The following is a 21,058-nucleotide window of genomic DNA, read 5'->3' as shown; positions in this document are numbered from 1 at the left end:
CGGGTTGGTTACGCGATGCAGAGGGAACTGGAAGGGAAATGCGCAGGCGTCGAATGAGACTGTTAGAATCTTCAGTTAATTATGAAGTGACTGTAATTTTATGACTATTATCTTTTCTGTTCAGAGAATGCTGTTATAAAATGCAGTGTATTGAGGGGTCATGTTCAGTCAGGAGGCCGAAAAAAGGGTGGTCTTGGGAAATTTTTTACTCAAAAGCTATAACACATTTCTCAAAAAATCTTTTTTCCTTTTAAGGATTGCATCTAGTACTGTGCATCGTAATTTTTTTATTTAAAAATATTTATTAATAACTATGTTATTGTGCATCATTCGAAGGTTCTCTAAAAATAAAGGCTTCTGCGGTAACCACTGCTGCTCGAAAGTCGATTATCGAAAATAAAAAATTCAAAAGAATTTACTTATTATATTATATTATCTAGTATTTGAACGAAGGATCTTTTTATCCGATGCTTAGTTTTCTTGTAATTGACGAAAATCAGGCACGATTTATGATAAAAATTGAAACTTTTACTTTAAACAACAGCCACTTTTTCCCAAATCAATATTTCGAAAAATCCTTCGTTCAAATACTAGATAATATAATATAATAAGTAAATTCTTTAGAATTTTTTATTTTCGATAATCGACTTTCGAGCAGCAGTGGTCACCGCAGAAGTCTTTTTTTTTTAGAGAACCTTCGAGTGATGGACAATAACTCAGTTATTGCTAAATATTTTCAAATAAAAAAATTACGATGCACGGTACTAGATGCAATCCTTAAAAGGAAACAAGATTTTTTGAGAAATGTGTTATAGCTTTTGAGTAAAAAATTTCCCAAGACCACCCTTTTTTCGGCCTCCTGACTTTTTGCTTATTTTTACGACGAAGTGTGGACAAAAATGGACCGATAAGAATTTTCCTGGGTAAAATAAAAAAATCATGATACTAAGGATTAAACAGAAAAACGTATTCTGCTCTGAAAAAGCTAAATTTGTAACAATCAGATTTCCTGAAAATCTTGTGGGATAAATAGATCTGAAGTTGAATCCTTTATACCGTTCGGTGAAAATACTTAATTATATAAATCACAATGTGCTTTCTCTTCTATATTTATCCTGCTTCCAATTTCTTAAATAATAGATACTAATTAAAAAAATATTCCTAAGTTTTATATTTTACCCTTAAATATCTGTTGGAGTAGTCACGGATTTGTTCTCTTGTTCCTTCATCGCTTTGTATGCAAGCAGGGGGCGTGACGAATTTGTTCGATCAGGGGACAAGTTAAATAGTCACTGTCCAGTGATTAATTACGGTTTTAGTTATGCAAATATGAAGGAGGCGATATTGCTCTTTCACCATGCTACTTCCTATATAAAAATCGCCTGAAACCTTGAAACTGGTAGTTGCTTCCACTCGCCTGTTCTACAACCGTGGATTTCCTTCGATTTCCAGTAACATTCGTTCGCATTCAACTCGCATCGGACGGCACCACCAAAGCTGGCAAAGCCCGTCTGTCCGCGTGCTGGTCAGATATTATTTTTTTGCCGGAGGCGAGGCGAGATAATGGTGGCCAGCGAAGCGAACGAAAGCATAACTCTGCCCGATAAAAAGCTTTTATTACCGGCAATTAGGATAAGCTCGCTACTCTCCTACCCTCGCAACCCTTTCCTGTTTGTTCGTTCACTTTTTTCGACAGCCAACAGTGGGGATGGGTCCTTGGCGGGGATAGGCTCCCTAGGTGCCTTGGACAGCCACTGGACTATGCCCAGACTATAATCGTCTTCGCAGGATCACCTATCACAATCCATATGCCCTCTGAAGGACCAATATCTACCTGCAGATACGCTACAATATCTGCGGAAGCGTGAAAGACAATGAAATCTCGGATCTAATCACCGCTATCCCCACAGAATTCCCACTACAAACTCAACTACCCTTCCACTCACATTTCCTCCCCCCGCGCGCTCCTATCGAAGATTACAATCAAACTTCGAACTTCTCATAACGAAGCTCGCCGAAGAAGAGGCAGCGTTCGCCTGATTCCTCCTGCCAAAAAGAACTCCCCTTCGTTCCCCCGGAATCGAGCCTCATTTCCGTTCACCCAGCAACCCCTTGCCTCCACGGAGAGGGCGCACGGGCTCGCTAATCCGCGAAGTGCAGTTATAATAATCGCCCCGTGAAATTGCGCTGGCGTGCGGCCTCGGCCGAGGAGGCGGCCAGAACGGTGTTGGAGAAACGAGGGAAGGAGGCGAGGGGGTGGCGTGTTCCGTGGACTCGTCTCGCGAGGATGCGCGGGCTCGCGTTACGAGGCGTCGTTCTGGAGCGGATACGTCGTTCCACAATAATATTTTTGGCCCCGTTCCCGCGGAGGACGCCCAGCCTACGGTGCTGCGAGGGACCACGTGCGCGAATCGGCCTCCAAACGATCGCGGTCCAAACGACGGCGGTTTCCATAGAAGAGGTAACACGAGGGGGGAGGAAGTTCGCCCGTGTCTCCGTTAAGTAGGCCTTACGAGGCCCATTACGCCCCGGGTTACGTGTAATGGGCCGACGTTACGTTACGTCCAAGCGTCGGAGCGTTAATAAGCTTGCCAGGCATGCTGGTACCGTAGGGGTGGTGGGTATGCTTCCTGGGTGGATTGGGATGCTGTGTTCGGTGGATTGATTTGGTGGAGGGGAAGGTCCTGGATTTTTAGAGGGCTCGGACCGTTTGATGGGACCATCCACCTAAAATCCTTAAGGATTAAGGGGGCAGACCACTGTAACCGTTCGAAATGTAAGGGTGTTTTCGGGAATTTATTTCAACCAAACAACGCACGTAAATCAATGTATGGATTATTATAGTTAATAATGTACATATCGAAGGGTAAGAAAGTTTTTTTTTTAATCAAATTCATAAATCCGTTTCCTGTATACTCTGAAACCCACTGAAAAAAATCATGTTTTCGGGGTACGAAATTGGGGAAATGTTGATAAAAACAATAGAAGCAGGTCGTTAATTGAAAAAAAAATCTGATCGTCACGTAATAGCGGTGGGTTTTTCGTACAATAAATGCCCTTGCTCATGTCAATTGGATGTATAGTTTTCTCTGTAGACCATCAACCTGGTTGAAACATGTCATTCTGACGAAAACGCGTTCAAAGTTCCGCGGGGCTCAGTCACGCGCTTGACACCGCTTCACGGGAAATACTATATCTCCATCAATTTTGCGAATTTCTTCGTAAAATTTGGAGTGAGCATTCTTGAAACATACGTCTTTCAGAAAATGTGAAAAAGATACAATCGATTTTTCCGATTTTTTAGAGTGGTCTGCCCCCTTAAGGGGGTATAGTACTTTTTTTTGCCCGAAAATTAAGCATTCTTTATGAATTTTTTTCTACATGAAATTTAAAAGCCAGAAAGATGGCGTTTGTTGCAAATGAAAGATCATTGTTTGAAAGTATTAAAAGAATTTTTATTAAAGAAAAAGCACCCTTCCTCCCCTCGCTATAGTCGCTGAAAGTAAATTCCGCGTTTTGTGCTTATTTGAAATGTAAAAACAAATTGAGACATTAAAATTTATTACATTTTGTGTCTTCGCATTTAAAACAAAACGGCGGATTGTCAAAACTGTAGGTATCGATTTTCACGAAAATTTTTAATTTCTTTTTTCTGTAAAAATATAAAAAAAATTAATATATCCAAGAAAGCGTGGGCCAACGACCAGGGAATTTTATAAACTTGCATTCAAAAAAGAAATTATGTAAATCGATTTACATAATTACAAAGCACGCTTCTGGTGATTAACTGACAACATTTCTCCCCCAATTATCGAAGTAATTTGCCAATCCTCGTCATACCAAATGGATACTAAACATCCAGGCAATTTTTCCTGAAGGTTGCATTTAAGCAATCTTCAGCAGACACTTTACAAATTGGCGAAGTCGTTAATATTCTCTATTTAAATTCTCTTCTGCAGTATTACATAGTGTGTAACGGGAAGAAGTCACTTTCCAGTGTGTAAATTACAACATTTAGCGAACGTAGCGACGTTCGCAACAAGGTGTAACCGCGATAATCGGGACGGAACACTCTTGAATAAACGTTTCAAAGTTTCTTACAACCATAAGGGTTACTAATTCTCACCCCACCCCGAATCCATTCCTCCAAAACACCTCGTCAGTAACCCAGACTCTCGTAGCGATGAAATCGAGCAGGACACCCTGTATGTACATCCCAGGTTGCCGTCCCGCGGATAGATCTACGTTCGCAGGGCGGAATCCTCGCGTCTGCGCTGCCATTCGTGTCCGTTTCTCGGCGATTAATCAGCCGCGTCGGCGTGTCCGTGTCCGTCGCAGTTTCTCAAGCAGCTATCGGTGTCCGGTTCCGATTTGTGTCTGACCCGGTGTTTCTGTTCCTGCTGTTCGGCTGTTTAACCCGGACGGGAATATATCTTTCGCGTGCACCGCCACCCCCCTCCCCCCCTGCCGCTCCGGGAGCGGTGCCGCTTTTTAGATCGCGTCCAGTGGGTCACGAAAGCGCCCGTTCCGGCCCGATGCCGGGATCATAAAGCAAACAGATAGAGCGATCCCCTTTTTCGGAATTCGGCCGCGTCATCGTTCATCGCCTCCCTGTCGCGCGAACACTAGTTGGCTATATCCGAGCTCGCGATTGCCCGTTCCCTCGAACGTTCTATGATTCGATTCGACGTCCAGCTTCGTGTCGCGCGATGACAGAGGGACGAGGAAATGGTCGGGATTGCGGTGGTCAGGCAAGGATGAGGGATGAATTGTTTCCCAGAGTCTTTGTCAGTTTTTATGAGTAGGATGAGGTGCTTATTAGATCGACGATTCCAGGGAAAGTGGAAGGGTAGCAAAGGGGTGTCCTTTATGGTAGTAGATATATGTACGTATACAGTGACTCGCATTAATATTCGGACACTTTTTAAAATCGCATAACTTTGTTAGAATTGGTCCAAACAAATTGAGTTTTTTTTTAGAAGCTAGAAGGATTAGTTTGCTAACTGACGCGATTCGTCGTTTTGAAAAAAAATGTATTTGGTTGGAATAGGGAAAAGAATAGTAAAGGTCGATTTTTAAACTTTTTTTTGTGAGTTTGTAATGAAAATTCAAAAAACCCGTTTGTAGATTGCAGTAAGTTGTATACGTGCCTAAAATTTCATAAAAATCGGTTAACGTTGCTTTGAGTTATAAACGCTTAAAGATCGCAGAATAAGGTCGAAAATCGTTGATTTTGGGAATTTCGCAATTTTCGACCTTATTCTACAAAGCAACTTTAACCGATTTTGATGAAATTTTAGGTATATATATGTTACGGTAAAAGTACACAGTTATAGGTAAATGTACACATTTACCGGAAAATGTATACATATTACCAGCTAGGCTGGTAAAAGTGCGTACAACTTACATTTACCCTTCATGTCTGGTAAATGTGTACATTTAACGTTGGCAAATGTGTACATTTACCGGTAAATGTAGAGATAAGAAGGTCTTCTTAGAAACTGTATTCACATTTATCTATCAAACTGGTAAATGTGTACATGCATCTACCGATTTTATACTTTTACCGTGACGTATACAACTTACTTGAATCTACAAACAGGTTTTCTGAATTTTCATTACAGACTCACAAAAAAGTTTAAAAAGTTTTCTTTGCTACTCCAACCAAGTGCATATTTTTCAAAACATTCGAAACACGTCACTTAGCAAACAAATCCTCCCAGCTTCTCGAGAAAAAAAATCATGTCGTTTGGACCAATTCTAAAAAAATTTTACGATTTTAAAAGTTATAAACTTTTTTTCGTCCACCACTGTATAATACCTGAAGTTTCCAATTTCCCGATTCCCTACCCCTTTACCACCCTCTTCCTCCATCTCGCACACCTCAGCGAAACACCATCTCACCCTAACTCCCAACCCAGCTCGCTATCTCGAATCATTGACACGCATTTCATTCCCAGGCGGGTCACACATTCATCCGTCTTCCTCCGCAGAGCATGCACCCCCCTGTGGCGCACATACCCCTCCCCCATTTCTCGGACAACCCACGAACCAGCCGTATCTCTGCTTCCCCTGTCAATCTATCTGTCGCTACCTCCCGAAAAACCCCATCTTCGTCTCCGTCTATTTATCTCCGCCCGCCTCTCTTCAACAACCTACCCTAAAAACACCTCCCCCCCTTTCTCTCGCCCGTCGAATAAACCCTCCTCTCCACTCCACTTTGCGGCACTTTTCTCTCGAGCGCTCGAGCCGCACGTGATCCCCTCGCGGGGGTGGTTCCCGGGGGGGTGGAAGGCGGCGGTGTAACAGTTATCGTTTGGCAGAGGTGCCAACCGCACCGTGCGCCACTTTGACGCGATGGCTAGAGGTACAAGCCTAATGGTGCACGTTGCTGCGACCCGGGCCGGAGATAGGGTTGTTCGTTCGCGGAAGCAGCGACGGGAGGGTGGGGGCAGAGGAATCTGCATATCGCCCGTGTCGAGTCTTGCAGTTCGCCGGTGTTTTGGAAAATGTGAGAATAATCCTCGCCGGTCCTTTGCATATCGCGACAACCGACCACCGTCTGGGGGGTGGCTTGTAATGTATACACGGGGAAAATGTGCGAGCCGCGCTTGTAAACTGCCAGTCGCGTGGCTGTTAGGCGGCCCTAATAGCGTAGAAAATTGCCCCTCCCTATTGCCAGCGAGGATTTCCAGCTTTTTAATACCGCCCACTCGCAGGGGACTATGTGTGAAACTTTCGGGGCAACGGGGGAGTTATTCAAAGGGCGCGAGACGCTTTCTTGCGCGTCACTGTAATGTATCTCGTTAACCTGATGCTGGGAGAAGGCTACGTATCCTCTGAAATTTAGAGGGGCCGAGGGGAATCGCGGCTGTTGTTTTGCTTGGCAGAAAGGGGAATTAATTGCGCGGAGTAGTTTTGGTGACGTCGGTGGTGGCAGAGTTGGTGCTTCGAACACTGTGGGCAATGCGCGATTAGGTAGACGGGATCTTCGATGATCTCTGAGTGAATAGTCTGGGATCTATGCGATTGAACAGTAGGGTGGATTGAACAGGAAGCATATTATTACGCATGATGTACAAACAATAGGGTTTGGTACACCAAGTGTGTTACCTAAACACTGTGCTTTACTGGTGACTATTGATTCTAGGCACTAGGCAGTCGAAATGTCGATTTTTATTGTATTTTCCGAAAGTACTATCTTTTCTCAATAACATGCCGCTTCGTTTATATTAAAATTCGCAAAATTGTTGATTTGGCAGCTGAAAAGGTCAAGCGGTAACTTATGGTATCGCCTTTACCCAGAAACTTTAAACGCGTTTTTCTCGAATTTTTTTTCTAGGTTTTTGGCTAGTTGTGAATGAACGGAGGTTCAGATTGACTTGAAAAAATTACAGGATGTGTAAAATATGTGCCATTTCGCGCCAAACCTCTGATACGTTCCGTAAAAATTCAAGATTTTCATAAAAAAATTAAAGTCGTGGATTTTTACTAGTGCACAAACACGACCGAATTTTTCTTGAAATAATCGTCGTTTTTCGGCCACCAACTTAATAATTCTGTTTTAATTTCAGTTTTTATTGTTTCAGCGCGAAACTACGGATGTCACTGACAAGAATCACACATTGAAACTGGATTACGTCACTTTTTAAGACCAATATTACCTGAAAAGCACAGAAGAACGTTATGGTTGAATTTGTCTTGACAGTCGCTTTCATATTGGGTAATCAAATGGGCATTCCATTTAAAAAACTAAAAGTCACCCTCGGTTGAAGGAAAATATTGCGAACACCAAAAATTGAGATACCCTATTTTGTTGGATATAAAAAACAGTAAGAGTTTTACTGCTTCAGTTTTTTTCAAATACTTACCATTTTCGAGAATCCTGTGTAAGAATATCAGGTATAGGCGCTTGGCCACTGCAAGTACCGCGGTGCGTGGCGACGCAGCGTCAACTTTCGGCAATTTTTACAGGGCAAATTTTAAAATGTCCATATTTTTAAAAATTCGTCCATCAAGGGGAAGGATAGAGCTAGGGTAAATGTCCCAATTACTGCCAGCGCCCCTATTACTGTCACTTCATTTATTTTACTTAACAAACACGCAACGTATAAAGAATAGTGTAAAAAAGAATTTATCATAAAATTGGGACTGTTTTTCTTATTATTATAGTACACTCTTTATACGTCTATTCTTTATACGTTACATTTTTTTAAAGTGAAATAAATAAAGTGGCAGTAATAGGGACATCTACCCTATATTCTCCTTTTTCAGATTTTTAAAATCGCGCCCGATGTTAAAAACCTGCATTTGTTTAAAATAATTGCACAAAAATGGTTCAAATTTTTTTTTTAAACTGAAATAATTTTTTCTTAAAACTTCAATGCCTTCTCTACAAGCATCGTAAAGCTCGTCTCCATCCGTTTACTACTACCATAGCTATAACGCATTGAAAAAAAGTTAGCACTGAACTTCAAACAGCTGTAAAATCGACATTTTTCAAAATTCCGAAAAATGCTTTAAGTTACGTTTAAATATCACTAAAGATTACAACATATACATATTTCAGCAACCTAAGAAAACTTACTCCGAAATCTATCCGAGTTCGCATGGAATGTCCCATTACAAAGAAAGTGTTTTTCTCACGGAAAAGGACTGCCTACTTAGCCCCCTTAATAACTCCTTATTATATCTACTCACTAAAGCCTTATCCGGTCCTAATTACTTTTAAAACGCTTCCATACACCCACAATAAGAATTCTTAATACCCAACTGTCTATTTACGTATCCCACAATTACCGTTTCCTTCCGCACGCATTATCAGATGCCTCTCCCTGAAAATTCTTCCCCCATCCCTTCTTTCCCATCCACAAATCCGCGGAGGAACGCGAGCGCGCGGCCCCTCGAGCCGCGAGCCCCGAAATTCTCCGAAGGGGTTACCGTTGCCGGCGCTTTGCATCAGCAGATCGTTACGTCGTTACGTAACGACGGCGGCGCGTAATATCGATAAACTATCGGCGTATACGCGAATGACCTTGCCCGGCCCACCCGAGGGGGCTGCCTAAGATACGCGAACACGTCCCGCTATCAGGGCTCGCTTGTTACGGCGGGGGCCCTCGCGGTATTAGCAGCAAATGAAGTTACGAGACAGCGGTTTACCAGCGGCCCCACCCCCCCACCCGGACCCTTCCTGTTATACACCCTAACGACGAATACCTTCGCGTCGCTCGCCATTAGGGCCTCCACCAAACGCGACAAGAGAACGGCTCTTAACTCGAGGAAGTGAATCTGGCTGCTGCCGAGGATAATTCGCCGACTCGCCGAGGCGTGGGCTTTCGAACAATCTGTCGGGGCTAAGTGTTCCGCGCCTGTTAGGGGTATTGGGATCAGAATCCCGCGGCAGCGCGGAAGTAACAGTCGAAGCCAATTATGGCGGATCTGTGCTACGCTGCGGTCTGCGTGAGCGATCGAAAAGGAGGATCGCATTGCGGGGATGCGAGGTGTGTTGGGGGTGAAAGGAATTATAAGGTTGTTGCAAACGAAATGGCCGTTTTCTACAATTTAAACTTCGCGGCTTTGTAGCTTAGCTCTTTTCCGCGCAGATAGCGCTGTATTTTTACCATTTGAAGAGTACATGTCTCACGCGTGATTCCGTGTGTATAATTTCTGTTATATTGCGCAGTATACGCAATTAAAAACCGTTTTAACTGATCATGGAAAATAAGGAAATTCGAATGATTTACTTGTAGGAGTTGAAACTTGGTCACAGTGCGGCTGAGGCAACGCGGAATATAAATACTGATTTCGGCAATGGTACTGCAAGTGATCGGACCACTGGCGTTGGTTCGAAAAATTTCGTTCTGGTGATACAGACCTCGAAAATATGCCTCGCGGCTGTAAGCCAACAGTTATCGAAAACAGTATTTTGAAAGACACGGTTGAAGAGGATTCACGCCTAACTGTTCGGGAAATCGCAGGGAGAACGAATATTCACTATTCAACTGTTTTCCGACATCTACAGGCCATGTGGAAAGTAAAAAAGCTGGACAAATGGGTCCCACATGAACTTACTGAGAACAACAAAATCCGCCGCTTGGAGATCGGTTCTTCTTTGTTTTCTCGTCATAATAATGAAGGCATATTACATAGACTAATTACTTGTGACGAGAAATAGATTCTTTATGACAATCGAGGACGTTCTGCACAGTGGTTGGATGCAGATGAAGCCGCAAAACATATGCCGAAACCGAACCTTCATCTGCGAAAGATTTTGGTGTCTGTATGGTGGTCAGCAAGGGGTGTTGTGCATTTTTCATTTTTAAAACGAGGTGAAACCATAAATTCAGACAAACACTGTCAAGAAATTGATATCGTGTATGAAAAAGTACGTATTCAACAGCCGGCATTGGTCAATAGACGCGGTGTGTTATTGCTTCATGATAATGCTCGACCACACACTGCAAAACAAACCTTTAAAAAGTTAGCAGAATTGAAGTGCGAAGTTCTCCCTCACCCTCCTCATTCTCCTGACCTTTCGCCTACAGACTACCATTTTTTTCAAGCACCTAGATAGCTTTTTGATTGGAAAAGTGTTTCGAGAAGAAGTGGATGTAAAAACTGCATTCGCTGAATGTATTGCCTCTCGTACTCTGGATTTCTTTCAGAAAGGCATTGGTGCACTTATTTCGCGTTGGGAGAAGTGTATCGAAGTCGATGGTGATTATTTCGATTGATGAAATACGTATTAGGTTTGTCAAGTAAAAGCTTAAATTAAAAAATCAGAAACGGCCATTTCATTTGCAACAAGCTAATACTCACAAGGAGAGTCTCCCAGGTTGTTCGCTTCCGAGTGCTTTGGTTTTTGGATATGTTTTACAGGACAGACAAATAAGAAACAGGTGTCTTTTTATTTTGGCCTGCTTGCATGTTTGGAAGGTGAAACCACCCCTCAAATTTCATAAGAATATGTGGTGCCCGCCTCCGATTGCTTTGGTTTTTGGATACGTATTATCATATGAAGTTTTACTCAACACAATTTTGCACCCCTTAATAACTTTGAGCCCCATAAACATGCAAACAGGCCGAAATAAAAAGACGCGTATTTATTATTTTCCATTCCTCTAAAATATATCCAAAAACCAAAGCAATCGGAGACGAACACCTGTGAATCCTATAACTTTGAGGGGTGGTTTCACCCCTAAACATGCAAGATAAAAACCAAAGCAATCAAAGACGAGCACCCGAGAAGCTTATAATTTTGAGGGGTGGTTTCTCCCCCAAATATGGAAACGGGCCGCTATAAAAGAACACGTACCTGTATCTTATTTTTCGGTCCTCTGAAACATATCCGAAAATCAAAGCAATCGTAGGCGGACACCAGGGAGACTCTCCTTGTCAGAGACGTCGCAGTTTCTGGTTCAGTTGCCTGACCTCGAAATGGAGCGATGCGTGTTGCGTGCTCTGCTAGTCATTGTACGGGTATTACTGGTCCCGAATTGTTGCGAGAAAGTTGAGGGTACATTACGACGATGATAATAGAGGAAGTAGCTACCCCCTTTTGATACGTAACCCACTCTGTGATGAAAAATGCGCTTGACAATAGAGTATTTTTATTCGAAATGCGCCCTCCATTCTGCTTCTGAACACCCGCGATTATACCCTGTTTGAATGAGTATGACGTCGGCGGTATAGGTAGGCAGCGAGGGGTGCCTGTATTAATTCTGTCGAAGGTACTCTGTTCTGGAGCAATCGAGTCTTCGTTGCCCCGTTCCAACGTCACGACGATAACGTATCGATCCCCGTCAACCGGGGTCCGATTCCACTTGGAGTAGATTAACGATAGGAGGCTAACGAGTATATTCCTGAGATGTGTGCGGGCAAGATTAACAAGATCGTAGAACGAGAGTAGAACGGCCTCCCCAGAAGGGACGAAGGAGGAAAAGTGGTTCGGAACGAAAACAGGGAAGACGTACTTCGCGATAACAGGCCGCGGATCGACCCCCTGTTCCTTTTATCATTTACCCTTCATCTCGCGTATCATCAATGGGAAACCCAGCCTAACGCCCCTGTAAAAATAAAAAAATCCCTCGAACACTCTATCTCTAATTCGAGCCATTTCAAATTTACAAACACACGGGGCACACGAAGAACAAACAAAAAAAAAAAACAAAAGTACCAGGATCGTCGAACTCGGCGATTAATTAAACAAGCGTTACATCAAAGTACTCCCCAGCGTTAACCCTGTCAGAACCTGGAAATATTTCCATTGTGCCCGGTTTTTCAGGAATCGTCACGTTCACATGCGCGGCGGCAGGGTTTTTATTCGGACGCTGGTAGTCTCGAATTTCCCTGCGTTTACTGCGAAATCGTACGATAAAAAAGACGAGAGCGAGGTCCGGCAGGGCCGCAGTTTCGCGTGCTGGCTGGGAGAAAAAAAAAAGAATGGGGGTGGAGAAGGGTTCGTCCTGGAACGCGTACATAAAATTAAACGTAGTGTCCCAGAAGGGCGAACCGCTGCATAGGACGATTCCGTGCGCAACGAGATTCCGGGGTCGATTGAATCCGGCGCAGAATAGAAGGGACGGGGAAGTGAAATGGACAACGGGCGCGGGCGGGCAGCTGGGCCAGATAACGGAAGCCTAAGGATACTCTCGAGGATTCGCGCAGTTACAGCACCGTGGAGGGTATTCCAGGCCACCACTCCTCCCTCCCCAGCCCCTCTGTTCTGTTCGCCGTTTTTATGCCAGAATTCTGGCACGAGACTTTTCTAATCCTCGATGGACGAAACGATCGCAGAGAGGGAAAAAGGGAGCAGCGCTGGCCGCGATATAGAACGATCGTTGGAGGACGTGATCGCGGCTAGGAAGTTCGAAACCGACAGTGATAGCTGTGAAAGAAAGCTCCGGGGTAAAATCTCTTGCTCTCCCTGCTTAATCTCGAGATTCCTGGAGACGTTTTTGGATTAACGATAGACCTAATGGATGGAGAATGCGGAGTAAATGGAGGGGGTACTCACAGTGTTCACGCTGCTGGACCACTTCTGCAGAAAAATAGAGAAAAGTGGTGGGAACAATTGGTGGAGATGAGAGATGTGCTGAGAGAAGTTTTCTATTTCTGCCACAATGGCGACGCCGCATAATTGCTTATAAATTTTACTCTTTTTCATTTATTATTATAATTAAAATCAATAAATATTTTAATTTTGTAAAGTTAAATTTGTGCTACTATCGACTCCATGCAGTGTTACAACCGTCCCGGAGTCAGGGACGGTTGTAACACTTTCTCCGCTTCTCAGTTTTTATTAATAACCGGAATATTACTTGACATACAGCGAAACTGTTGCGGCTCAAATAATGTCAGATAAGTAAGTAACATTTTCGTAAAAAACTGTTCTTCTAACTGTAATAGTTTTTGTGTAAGCGTATTCCAAAGTCAAAGTGTTACTACCGCCCCCGGTCTCTCCTAAAACTGCCAACTAATCATTGATTTTTGCCTTACTTTGCTCGCTCTTAGATCCTCATCCCCGATGAGGAGATCATTTCTGTTTTTATTCTAGAAACAAGTGACCGGCCATGAAATCAGTACCGATGGGTAAGCTCCGTCCTCGGGTTACTGGTCCAAGGAGAAAAGTTTCGGGCGTACGGGGTGTGCGGAAAGGTGCACCGCCTGCGAAAGCCACCCGCGTTAGCCGGCCTGAGTCAGGTCACACCTAGCGTGCTCCTGACGGAGTCGCTCGGAGCAACAGGAATCGCTTTCGGGGCGCTGAAAGCTCTTCTTCTGCGACTGGGACACCTGGGTAGTAGGAGTTGCACCATCGAATACCGTTTTCAAGGTGCGTCCGGGTTCCCTTCTTGCCGAATCTCGCGTAATATAGCGAATGGTTGCCAATTCCCTACTCTAAACCGAAGAGATCGATGGAACTTTGCTTCCATCTATCTCTTTGGTTTAGTGCGCTACCGTTTTTGTAAAAGGAGATCGATGGAACTTTGATTCCATCTATCTCTCTACGGGTCTCCACTCGCAGCAACCTCCTCGCGGGGAGACCTGGAAATCGGTGATAACCGAAACCAATGGCTGCGAACTTTGTTCAATTTTCGTAGAATATATGAATAATTACCACTTAGAATATTTCTGCAAGACATAAGAATTTGTACATGTAACTTCAACAGTTTCAGTAAATTCATTGCGAGTAATATGACTTTTTACTTTCCTTCTGTGTGAATTAAAAACATATTGGAAGAGTTGTTCGATTTTCCTTACCCTTCAATATAACGTTTAGATAGAAGGATAAATGGAACTTGGAATATTTCAGTAAGGTGTTGGAACAGATGGGACTTTGAAGAATTTTCGAGGTCCTCTCTGTTTCAATATCCTACTAAAATATTCAATGTGCAATTTCCTTGGAGAGGTATTCCAAGTTCTGTCTGGTCTTGCTTTAAAGCATTAATATTAGTGGGACTTTGAAAATTTCTGCTCGAATGCTAGACCAGATAGAACTTGGAATATTTCAGCGAGGTGTTGGAACAGATAGGAGTCTTGAAAATTTTTCTGAATTCTATTTGTTCCAGTATCTTATTGAAATATTCTAACAAGGGAAGATCCCGAAACCGAAAGTTCAAAAAATTCTGAAACTTTCTGAGTATGTAGGGTATTTCTTCCTGCTTACAACGCAATTTTTTTTTGCTGCCTAAATTCACTCGAAGGGGGTGAAATTAACCCCTGAAAATTGGGTTATTTTCCGATTTTATTTTGTAACTCGCAATCTGTAAGAGGTAGGAAAAAAGTTTCAAGACAAAAGTCACTTCTTTTAATTAGATCTATCATTTGGTGAAAAAAATATTTTACAGTCCACGAGTTGAAAATTGGAAAATAACCGGATTTTCAGCGGTCAAGTACACCCCCTTAGAGTGAATTTGGGCAGCAAACAAAACTTGCGTTGTAATTAGCAGGAAATCCCCTACACATTCACAAAGTTTCAGAGTTTTTTGAATTTTCGGCTTCGGGATCTTCCCTTGTAAGTCCCATCTGGTCTTCTATCTGAACGAAATGTTCCACCTTCCACTTTTTCTATTTTAACCTATCCTTTCGAATCTCACAGTAAAGTACTAACACACTATTCAAAAATCTCGATGAAAGAATAATAAATGTTCAGAAGCGCAACTATTTTTCTAGTAATAAGCAGAATTCATTAAAACGTCGTTAATATAAAAGCAGATCGATGGAACTTTATTCCGATCTATCTCTTCACGTGTAATAAGACCTTGTAACGAATAACAACCAACTTAATCCTCTGCCATCATTAAAAATTTACCGGCAAAGTTTGACAGTCTTTGCATGATACGAGAAAACAGAACTCGAATATTTAAACACGACATAAAAATAAATGCAACCTAAAACGTCTTCATAAATATTCAACCCTTCAACTCCCCTCTCTTCCATATTCTAAAAGCGTACGAAAAGCTGCATCGTTTTGTCTCACCTCTCGTTGCTAACATGTAGTATAAAGACGAAAGAATAAATTAAATTTGCAAATAGTGACATGTTTATTGAAGCACTGAATGCGATCAGATAATTGCAGACATATTTTACATCGCATCTCTGCTACTTTCAAATCCCACATAAAACGAATCGTAATCCTATTCATGGCAGAATAAAATATTCCCTCTAAATTGCCGTCAGTGTAGTACTATGTATACATAGCAAGCGGTAAGAGATTGTCCCACATTTTTGAGGTTTTAACTAAGCTATGCAGGGATTCTCTGTATTGGTTCGATATATTTGAAACGTCGAGCGTATTTCCTCTCGAGCCGCAGTCCCAAAGGCTAGAAGCTGACCATCGTTTCAAATCTTCCCTTAGAAAGAAGACGCGCAAACGGAGGGATATCGCCGGATAGATCTACCGCAATTGATATATATCTCCTGCAAAGTCGCTTGCAGCGTCCCTGCAGGATAGCTCGCTTCCTGTTTTCAGACAGTATTCAGCTACAGGGAAGAGTTCCGCTACCTTGAAAGACGCATCTCGACCGGCCATCTTTAGAGGGAGGACAGAATTTTCTATCATTCGAGCAGCTTCTATGAACAGTTTCAAACAACAGCGTGCAGAATAACTTATAAAGACCAATGCGAACGATGAAATAAAGCAACCAATTAATTAAACGCGTTGCACTTAAAAAAACATCCACCATTCTCGAGAATCTAATATTCCTCGTAGGACCCTCTTAGAAGCCAACCTACTTAACTCTTTAGTATAAAAATTTAGAAATGTACAAACAGTGGAGTCAATCAGTTTGGCTTCTGTTAGGCGTACATATCGATATAAAGTGCTGTATTAAATCTTCGCACATCCAATAACACGAACATCTGCCTCCCTGAATTTTCACACCACCAAGAATTCTCCATCCCCGCTCCACTCTCCATTCGCCGATCGCACATCCAAAGGTCCTCCATCCCTCGTCATATTCGATCGTCCCTGGATCGTTAGGACGTTACAGAACACCGATGCAAGCCACTCGGACGCGATCAAAGGGCTTATCGTTAGCAGACCTTGTTATCAGCGTCTTTAATCCACTTGGAAGCTATCGTTATCCAAAACAGAAGCCGCGGAAACGTCAGAGGAAGCATTAAACAGGATACAGGCAACACGATCTCCGGAGCTGGCGGCCCCTGGATCGAGCTGTTTGCAAAATGGCGAGCCACCGTCTCGCCACGTTAAAGTACACTTGCCGCGTTTCAGGGGAATTTATACGCAAACTTGGCCGCGCTTCCGCGTTCCGCTCGGCCGGGCCACGCTCGTCCCCAGCTCCGTGGCTGGTACGTTAAATTCATCGCAGAGTCCCACGGTGTCCGCGGTCGAGGACCGTTCGATACTTTTTCAATGCTCGCTAAACGCGACTCCTGACCGCCTTCGTCCTTTTATTTCTCCACTGGCCACGGACTCGCGCGTGTTTGCTCGCTGGGCGGACCAAGCCGAGACGCAGCCCGTATTTTTCCCAGTTACTTGTTGCACCAGGCCGATCCTTCGGCGCTTTCAACCGTGACTCTTTGCACTGTCACGTCGGTCGCGAGTTTGGTACTTGTTCCCTGGTGTTTCGACGGGAAATTGCGATCTCAACTGCTGCGTGGTCGTTTGAGTCGTCTAATGCCAGAGACCGTGATTTCTCCGCTGGGCTTGAGGATGTGAGAGAATATTATTATTATTATTATTATTATTATTAACGGGTGTAACCCTTTAAATACAATTATTACAAACATAAGAAGAAATAAGGAAAAGTTACTACTAGGTTGCAAGTCGTTGCACTTAACGTTGATTACGCTTACAAATATATACGTGTAAAGAGAATATACTCTTTAAATTTAGCGCGCTTAGTATGCTCCGCGCGCGCCTCTATGACACCTGCTAGATGTCTCGTCGAGGAAAGTATGAATCGACAGCGAGGTAGAGAGAGAGACAGGGAGATAGATTTTATGTAAGAGCACGTGCTAAGATAATTAACTGTTACTAAGGGAGACGAATAATCGACCGTAATTGTCGTTTCTCTTATTTACAGGTAACTTGTAAATTTTGTATAAACATTGTAATTAGTAGTATTGTTGTAATATAAAATTTCTTATTTACAGAGAAACTAATTTGGTTTAATTATTTCAATAATCCCAACCTCGGATATAAAAAGATATTATATACATGTATACAAAGTGTACAAAGTAGTGTCACCCCTGACTGCCTTCAAGTTACCTAATCACTGATGTTCCGAAGGATGCCAGGGATCCAGAGAAAAGGTCAAGAGAGCGAGAGTCGCTATTAAGTTTGTCGAAGCAATTACAACTCCGAGTAACTGGATCCAGATGACCGATATTGGTCCTGTACCGGCTTGCGCAGAATAGAGGGCTCTGACGAAGAGCCCTCCCTGCGACATAAAAATTCACGCTTCCTAGCAGGCTCGGACACTTTATGTGGCCATTAATTGAATTGTACAGGAATACAAGATCGCCGGTTGTCCTGCGAACTTCCAGTGTCGTCATGTTCAACTGAGTTGCTATCTCGGTATAGTTGCGAGACAAAAAAATTAGAGGCTTCTCTAAATGGTAAGACGCAAATCGCAGAAAGTGTGCTGAACTTTTTCAACCATATACTTCAGGCTGACAGTGCTCGGGGACCATATCTGCGACGCATACTCTAGCTGAGCTCTGACTAAAGAAACGTACAGGATTTTCAACGTTAACGGATTCCTGAAGTGTATCGCAAAACGAATATGCGTGGAGGAGGATCGTAGTGACAGGAAGAATAGAGAGAAGTATGGTATTATATAATAGTCTTTAAATCATATCTTGAGAAGTTATTTCTGTAGAATTGTATTATAATTTCACAGACAGATATATCTTACTGTATAAAGATTTCACTAGGTATCAGAATGTAGTATTAAAAAGTGTTAAAGTCTGGAGTTCGTATTGATACTCCTTGATCTCCACAGACTTTTGTAGCCAAACCCTTAAAAAACCTTCCCAAGGGAAAGCCAGGCAATAAAAAGTCAAATTACACTGCTGAAGGGTGACTGCGTCCCAAAGAGCCAATTACAGAGCATTCGCAGGAAGAATCAATATCTAAGAAGGCAAGTAGACTCGAGGCGTTTAACGTGGTAAGTAGAACAGGAGCGCGCATAGTCAGCCACGTAGCGTGGCCAGACAAGTGGAATAAATCCGCTCTTACTAGGCGAGTAGAATAGCGCTATTCCAGGCAGACGACGGGAAAATGCCTTAACCTTGCCACTGCCTTTAGTTCACCTACACATTTACCGCCAGACACTGAGAAATACACGCATGTATGCATTAGCAACAACCTTCTTACATTTTCCTCGAAATTGAAAGAATCCTTAACGAAATGAAAAAGAAAAAACGAGTGGGTGAAAGAAGACTCGAGGGACAATTTAGGTGTTAAAGAAACGAGAAGTTGGGTAAAAATCTCTCGAGGGTATATGTAGCAGTGTCAAAACGATTAGTAGAATAAGGCAACTTTTAGCAGACGAAAGAACGCTTAAAACAGTGCTCGACTGGACAAGAGGCTACGGCAAATTGCTTTGATTAATTAGTAGAATAGGATCGCCCATGTACAGGCTAGAGAACAATGGAACTATTCTATCCCTCATTGGGGGCAGAAGAATAGGTCTGCACTTGCCTGGGCGGAACACAACAATTTCCAATCAGATGCATAGAATGGGACTTCTTGGTCAAACAAGTGAACAGAACCGTCTGAGATCGCGCGGGTAAATAGGAACGTCTTGATCCGCCGAGGCGAATAGACTCGTGTTTGGTCGGGCGAGTGGAATAGATCTGGGCCGCTACGCACTGATAAATTTTGAAGACCAGAGGACCCTGGCTTTATTCGATTATTTTCATTACTCTCGACTTTCGACAATTAGACAAATAATACTCATGGCCCATGAAATAGTCGATCATAAGTCTCACGAATGATTCCATTATACCCGCGCCATGAATCTATAATACGTTGAAACCGAATCTCGATACAGTTTCGTTCGTAACTCACTCGTGGTAATTACTGGTATAGATTACAACGATGATAATAACGATGCGTTTTAATCGAAGAACGGGCGGACCAAGCCGCAGCGATACGCGTCCAGTGGATTGCAAAGATCTCTCGTCCCGCCGTCCCTATTCAATCGACTATTCCTTGCGGAACGATTCTGCAATCTCCTCGCAACGAGACCGCCCGGCGAGCCGATCGGGTCACGTTTGCCAGGCGCGTGATACGTGCCCGCTAGAAGCGAGTCCGCATATTTATCGGCGGATTAAATAACCGAAGAGTAGAATCTCCGCCATTGTTGGCCGGGGGCTGGCCCGGGCGGCGCGTTACAATTAGCTGCATTTTAATTAACGCGCGACGAGACAATAGCGGCCCGGTATTTATTACGGCCACGCCGGTGAATAGCTCGATCGAGTATAATTCACCGTTAACCGGCACGGAATTTGCATGGACGCGGCAGGTGTGAAACGATAACGAGAATATCCGACGACAAAGCGGGAAAACCTGCCGCGGAGGGGTCTGGGCTCTTCTTCGTTCGACTTGGAGGACGGATGTCGACGGTGGTCGCGAGAGGATATTCGATAATGTGGAGGAATGTTCGATAGTAGAGCAGGGGGTTAAAAAAAACAGTTTTAGCTGATAAAACTAATGGTTTATAAAAGGTTGCATAATAGTATTAGGATGTTGAATAAGTTCTCGCTGTTTTGCAACAGATGAAGCCAGGTCCAGACCTGAACGCGTATACGCTGAGCAGGCTGAGCGCGCACGAATGACGCATGCGGAGGGGTCGAAAGTGCCATTGTGTCTTTCTTCGCCAACTTCTGTGCTTAGCTTAGCTCACTCCGCAGTCGTAAAGATGGTGCGATTAGCTACAGTGACTCGCATTAATATTCGGACACTTTTTAAAATCGCATAACTTTTTTAGAATTGGTCCAAACAACTTGAGTTTTTTTTGAGAAGCTAGAAGGATTAGTTTGCTAACTGACAAGTCTCGTCGTTTTGAAAAAAAATGTATTTGGTTGGAATAGCGAAAAGAATAGTAAAGGTCGATTTTTATACTTTTTTGAGCTTGTAATGAAAATTAAAAAAAAAAACGTTTGTAGATTGCAGTAAGTTGTATGCGTGCCTAAAATTTCATCAAAATCGGTTAACGTTGCTCCGAGCTACAAACGTTTAAAGATCGCAGAATAAGGTCGAGAATCGCGAAAATTCCCGAAATCAGCGTTCCATACTTATTTCCCAGACACATTTTGTTTCTTCCATATTTTGTATTATATAATAAACAAAATTCTTAATTATTTTTTGAGCTTTTACTTTAAAATAGACCAATTTAACATTACCACGAGTTTCATATATATACCGTTGCATATTATACATAAAAAATATTGGTGTTTCTCGTTAATTTCGTATTTTCGCGTTTGGTTCCAAACTTATTGCCAGGGGTTGTACTTCACCCTTCCAGATCAGAATATTCGTGCGCGCTCAGCCTGCTCAGCGTATACTCATTCAGGTCTGGACCCGGCT

The 21,058-nt window shown here is 43.0% G+C and overlaps 1 long non-coding RNA gene across 1 annotated transcript in view; it reads right to left on the bottom strand.

Moving 5' to 3' along the window:
• Positions 1–8,243: 8,243 nt before the first annotated feature.
• LOC143373661 (uncharacterized) overlaps positions 8,244–21,058 on the bottom strand; it is a 134,077-nt gene continuing 121,262 nt past the window's right edge. Inside the window, exon 3 of the long non-coding RNA XR_013086500.1 lies at positions 8,244–8,255. This is a non-coding gene — a long non-coding RNA (uncharacterized LOC143373661). The remainder of the gene's footprint in view (positions 8,256–21,058) is intronic.

Source organism: Andrena cerasifolii, chromosome 1 (genome assembly GCF_050908995.1).
Source record: "Andrena cerasifolii isolate SP2316 chromosome 1, iyAndCera1_principal, whole genome shotgun sequence".
Classification (NCBI taxonomy): domain Eukaryota; kingdom Metazoa; phylum Arthropoda; class Insecta; order Hymenoptera; family Andrenidae; genus Andrena; species Andrena cerasifolii.
Note: the sequence above shows the minus strand (reverse complement) of the source record. Positions and strands in the feature narration are given on the sequence as shown.